The sequence below is a fragment of the Salvelinus sp. IW2-2015 genome, linkage group LG27 (genome assembly GCF_002910315.2).
Source record: "Salvelinus sp. IW2-2015 linkage group LG27, ASM291031v2, whole genome shotgun sequence".
Taxonomy (NCBI): domain Eukaryota; kingdom Metazoa; phylum Chordata; class Actinopteri; order Salmoniformes; family Salmonidae; genus Salvelinus; species Salvelinus sp. IW2-2015.
This window is the reverse complement of record NC_036867.1, coordinates 37,922,825-37,929,578: the sequence shown is the minus strand read 5'-3', so window position 1 is coordinate 37,929,578 and position 6,754 is coordinate 37,922,825.

Below are 6,754 nucleotides of genomic sequence, written 5' to 3'. Positions count from 1 at the left end.
TGTTATGGACTGAAGTGTTTGAGCGTTATGCAGTCCATTTCAGTGTATATGACTGAAGTGTTGGCGTTATGCAGTCCCCTATTTCTCCGTGTGAGTTTCCTGATTGTGAGCGTTATGCAGTCCATTTCAGTGTATATGACTGAAGTGTTGAGCGTTATGCAGTCCATTTCAGTGTATATGACTGAAGTGTTGAGCGTTATGTAGTCCATTTCAGTGCTCAAAACATAATGACTAGAGTTTAAGTATAGCCTTCATGTAGTTATTGTATTACACTGTTATTTAACTTAACATAATTCTTCATTTGATAATCGGTCAAGGAAAAGCAAAGATTAATGAGTGTGATCGACAGTGTGTGCAATTTGTGCGGTGCTGCTGATATCCCACTAGCTGACTGTATTCAGTTTGACTGTGTTTCTCCAGAGCTCCGAGGAAAGCATCAGTTGACAGTTTCAAGCTCCCCCTAGCTGAATTGATTCTACTATGAGGCCGCTCGAAACGCAGCACCGTATGGCGGGGGTCTGCGATGTTACGTCCTTCTTTAACCAACCCCTTTAAATACACAAAACTCGTCGAAATAAAAAGTAAGCCTATTCGTCTTCTTTGTTGTTTATTTTAGACTTTAAAGTAGTCCGAATTAAAGTTGAGCAGTCATTGGTTAAGAATTCAATGTTTTGTCAAATATGCCCCCCCCCTGTTCTTGGAAATAGTATATTCCACAATTTATTCCAGGCAAAGACTGACAGTTTTTTGGGTCACAGAACGGCTGTTGAAGTCACCAGTTTACCCTCCCCCGCCATAATAAGGAATTAGTACATTTTAGATAACGAAAATGTTAGTGGACTGAGGGAGAAAGCGTGTTGACATGTCTGCCCATTTCTACTGAATTAAAAGTATTTTGCCATCTTTTAAAAAAGGCTTTAATGTTTTCTTGCTTGTTTCTCTAGTCTACCACATCCACCTTTCCTATATAATTTCATGTGAAAATGTAGGCCTGCCTATGCTATAACACATTTATCATAAATTATGACATTATAATAGAGTAACGCCAGTGTATTCCATGCCAGTGCACATCTTAGGGATGTGAACTATGATTGTCATGTTGTCGTTTTATTTTCTCCAGAATAAGAAAAGACAAACAGAAGAGATAGAATAATAATATATTGGACAATTAATCTCAATGATGGAAAACTCTCTCTCCCTCTTTCTCTCGCTCTCTCTCTCCCCATATCCTGTACTGTACATATGGCTGGTAAATGAACAGTGGTGGCAGTTAAGGGAGAAGGACTAGTGACACTTGACTCCACAGGTCCTATGTAGCCATTCACACAATAATCACAATGCTTCAACACAGCTCAAGAACTGGAAGATAGCACACATACTCACTGTGTGTGTGTGTGTGTGTATTAAAAGAATACAGTGAATCCCCAGGACCAATCAAGCATTAGTGTAGTTAAGATCTGATTATCCCCTATGGGGCTTCTGTGGTTGTTGTTGATGATGTTTTTCGTGTTGCTACATTGTTAACCCTAAAATCCGGTTTTCTATGTCAAACGGTTTTGTTATATTTCAGTCTTCTGTGATGTATATGAAGTGTAATATTGGGATGCAAACTCAAAATGTAATACATTTCAACTCTATATCTGACATGGTACAGGTGTCTTCTTTTTAAGCCCACAACCATGTGTGTGAAGGTGTATACTTTTGCTTCAAAGTAGATTTATTTAAGACTACCAAGAAACACTCTGGGTGACCCTGATTTAGCCCACTGCAGTAAAAGGTTTAAATAAAGAAATGCACACATTTATAGTCACATTTGATCTTTCAAAATATACATTTGAATGTTTTTCCTGTTTTGAACAGATATTTTGACACATTTCATCCAGCCACTTGTTATGAACATTTGTCTGCTATTCATTCAAAGTGTTGTGTTTCTGTGATACTCAGAGGCTGAGAAATTGGCGATTGAGCTAATCTGACATACTGACACGATTTAAAATGGCCTACTATATGGTCACTTGTTCCATCAGACTTTGGGCTCTAACTTTGGAACGCAACGGGCTGTCAACTCAGTTCTAATTACATCTGAAACATGACACTCTGGACTTGGTATGGAGACATTGACTAGAAGAATGTGCATTAACATTAGATTGTTTTTATAAAACAAATTGTTGTTTTCACCTCTTTCGACACCTAATAATCGTTAGAACCTTTGTAATCTACATTAGATTTTGACAACAATTGATAAACCTTTAAAGCAAAATATAAAGATGAATGTTCCATTCACCACATCTGAATAGAACGTAATAGAACCTAATAGAATAGAGCAGGTATGTACAAATGCTTTGTGATGTCTGCAGTAGATACTGCTGAACAGCTAGAATGGACCCATTATGGCTAACACTGGATTAACGTCATCCTTCACCGTGAGTGTGTGTATGTACCCCCGTTAGCTAATGGGGATCATATGTGGAGTCAGCACAGAAACACTAAACAATTTACTTTCCCCACCCCCACCACACTCACAACATCCTCGGCCTTAAACCCCTCGTCAGTGAGTTAAACACTACTCCTTGGGGAGGTAGAGTACAGCCCTGCCACCGTGTGTGTTAGAGATAGGTGGATGTGGTGGTGAATGGAGGGAGAGGCGAGAAGGGACAGGGAGAGAAAGAGAGCAGGAGGTATAGAGTGCGCAGAGGGAGAGGGACAGCGGTAAAGAACGAGAAAGACAGAGAGAAAAGAAAGATAGGTTTAGAGGCCCACAGAGGGGTAGAGGGGCCCTGTAGTTCTGGCAGAGGGGCGAGACTGTCAACAACGCATGTATCAAAACCCACAGACAACACACTCTATATACACACACACAGCCCCTGTTTTTGGTGTGTGTACGTACATAACACTGCATGTGACACCAAGAGCAGAGGTAAGACAAACATAATGCCAAGCAGAACCTTCTCTACTGGAGAGAGAGGGGTGAGGGAGAAGGAGAGAGAGGGGTGAGGGAGAAGGAGAGAGAGAGGTGATGGCGAAGGAGAGAAAGGGGGAGGGAGAAGGAGAGAAAGGGGGATGGACAAGAGGATAGCTAGTGTGAGGAGAAAGGAAAGATGGGAGAGTGGTGAAGGAGATGGTAGACCGGAGCGGAGAGCAGTGAACGAGGGAGAGCAGGAGAGGGGAGGGGGAGGAGAGAGAGAGAGAGAAGGTGGGGAGGGGGTACGAGAGGGGAAGGAGGAGTAGAGAGAGAGAGGGGAGGAGAATGGAAACGCGGAGAGAGGAGAGAGAGGGGGAGGGGAGAGAGGAAAGCGATAAAGAGAAAGAATATTTAGAGAGAGATTGGGAGGGTATTAGAATAGAGCATTATTATCAGTCAAACAAAATACCTGAATAGTAGTTATGTGCTAATTTACCTAACCATTTAGCAATTTGGGAAATAAAGCAATATCAAGACATTACCAGATAACCATTGCAGTAAGAGTTTGATTGAATTCAACATTTAAATAAAATAGTGTTAAAACCTGAGAACATCAGTGTACTCCTGTCTGTGTAGTAGCAGAGCACACCACAGTCTGTGTTCCTTTAATGAAAAACTTGTGTTCCGGGTGGTGTGTGTGCATGTGTATGTATGTGTGAGTGCGTGCGACTGTTAAAACCCTTCTTTAAGAGGACATGCAATCTGGATCCTATTTAACATCCATGTGTTTTTATTTCAGGGCTCTTAGGTCAGATGTACTTGACTCTGCTCCAACTGTTTAAAAGTTTGCCATTATTGACACACAGTATCAAAACTTTAGAGGTGGTATTTGACATTCTGATCCTAAAGCATGTACATGCATGTATGTGTGTGTGTGTGTGTGTGTTTGTGTGCCTACGGGTATGATATGACTGTACAGAGTTGTGTTCTGTCAGAAATAGGGCAGGTTAGGTCATAGACAGTTTCATAAGCCCAGTCTGACCTCTTTATACAGACACACACAATCTCTCTCTCCCTCTCTTTCTTTCTCTCCTTTAATCTCTCAGAATATTAGTCAACTCGCTCAAATTCCCACATCTCTCTCTCCCTCTGGATCCCCTTTGTTTTCCACTGGCTGATTACAACCACGCTGATACGATTCATATCTACACMTAACAAAAATATAAACGCAACATGTAAAGTGTAGGTGCCATGTTTCATGAGCTGAAATAAAAGATCCCAGAAATGTTCCATACGCACATAAGCATATTTCTCTCAAGTTGTGCACAAATTTGTTTACATCGCTGTTAGTGAGCATTTCTTCTCCCTTGCCAAGATAATCCATCCATCTTACAGGTGTGGCATATCAAGAAGCTGATTAAACAGGATGATCAGTACACAGGTGCACCTTGTGCTGGGGACAATAGAAGGCCATTGTGCAGTTTTGTCACACAACACAATGCCACAGATGTCTCAAGTTTTGAAAGAGCCCGCAATTGGCATGCAGATTGCAGCAAGGTCCACCAGAGCTGTTGCAAGATAATTCAATGTTAATTTGTTTTAGAGAATTTGGCAGTACGTCAAACCGGCCTCACAACCACAGATCACGTGTAACCACACCAGCCCAGGACCTTCACATCCGGCTTCTTCACCTGCGGGATCGTCTGAGGGGAGGGGGAGCTGAGGAGTATTTCTGTCTGTAATAAAGCCCTTTTTGTGGGGAAAAACTAATTCTGATTGGCTGGGCCTGGCACCCAAGTGGATGGGCCTATGCCCTCCAAGGCCCACCCATGGCAGCGGCCTTGCCCAGTCATGTAAAATCTATAGATTAGGGCCTAATTCATTTATTTCAATTGACTGATTTCCTTATAAGAACTGTAACTCAACAAAATCTTTGAAATTGTTGCATGTTGCGATTTATATTTTTGTTCAGTATAAAACAACAGCAGCCTGCCATTTTAGTTTCTGGAAATATGGTCCACCTATATGTTGTGGTGCTAAAACTCATGACCTTACATGGTAATTAGCAGGTAATCATTAGCGAGTAATTAACATGAGCATGTAAGGTGTAAATACAGTCCAGGTACACATTGTTGCAAAACACCTACAACTGATATACCTGTCTGCAGCTTGCACAAGGAGTGGGGAGGATGGAGAAGATGGGTGGAAGAATGAATGAATGGGAGACAAGGGGAGAGGAAAGAAGAGGAGAGAAAAAGAGGCTGAAAAAGCAAGGAGAGGCAGCGTCATACAGAGGCAGTGGTTGTCTGTGGTTTTCCCCTRAGACAGTTAAAATAGGGGCGTAGAGAAACCAGGCAGTATGATCTTTCGAGAGATTACATTTCTATAGAGATAGAACGTATTCAGAGAAAACAGAGATTAGAGAGATACAGGAGCAGGTAGACATTTCCCTTAACTCTAAGGCTGTGTTTACACAGGCAGGCCAATTCTGATCTTCTGCCCAATTATTTGCAAAAGAGCTCTTTTGATTGCTCAAAAGACCAATTAGTAGAAAAATAATCTGAATTGGGCTGCATGTGTAAACGCAGCCTAGCTGGTCCTAGGTCAGACACTTGTTCAGTCCTGTTAATGGTTATGTTTAGAATGTGAGGTCGGGTAACCTGATCCTAGATCTGTAGTTAGAGGTAACAGCTATTCTGAGAGATATTAGAACTATCAGGTATCAGGAAGTGTGAGAAGCAAAATAGTTAACCACATATATTAAATGTGCTACTACTGAAACCACCACACGCTCTACTAGCTAGCTTGTGGTATTGACACACTCATGTCAGAGCCATGTTCCAGTAACCTCCTTCTTTCTTACTACAGCATTGAAACGAGGCCCAAGTCTTTGAGACGAAGCCATCTATAGGAATCCAGTGAGTACTGATCCAGAAATCCAACAAACAGCCTAATTGGTGAGTCAAACGGCCTCATTCAATTAGCAATGAAACATGTGAATGTAATATTCTGAGAGGTCCTCTTCAGGAGTGATTGAAAATACAGGTCTGGCTCGACTGAACACAACCTGTTTGGAGTGTGTGTGAGATGTGTATGTGCGCGTGTGTACATTAGGGTGAATACCTCTGAATTCCAGGAGTGGAGTTGATTTATAATTACCATAAAGAATCATCCTACCCTATCAGAAATATACACACATACACACACACAGGCACACTCCCTCAACAGTATGTGTGTTCTGAGAGGTATGTGGGCTCAGACCAATCGATACTGATGCTATGATGAGACAGTGATAGAGTTTGTGGTCTAGAGCTGAGTAGATACAAACACACTCTCCCTCACTCTCTTCCCTATTGGAGCAACACAAGCACACTGACAGCTCTGCCTAGCTGGACTGTTTGTGTCCTAGCTCTTTGCACTCTCTCTTTCCCCCTTTTTTGGACAATGTGTTTGCTTATGTGTGTCCTTTAGAAAACAGTGGAGGTGGCTAACCCCAAGAATGACACATGCATGCAGTCAGTGTGTCCTTCCCACAGATGAGCAACATTTAAACAGAACACTTCGCTCCTGCACACACACACACACACACACACACACACACACACACACACACCCAGCCACTGCACTGCACCCGCACTCACACACATTCTTAAAGGGACAGGACACACACACAACCCTCAACTTCATACTTGGTATAGATGTACACATTTTATTAATTATTCCCTCACATGACACATAGGCTGTGTTTAGACAGGCACCCCAATTCTGATCTTTTTTTCTTCACTAAATTGGTCCTTTCACCAAACAGATCAGCTCTGGAAAAGATCTGATGTGAAAAGATCTGATGTGATA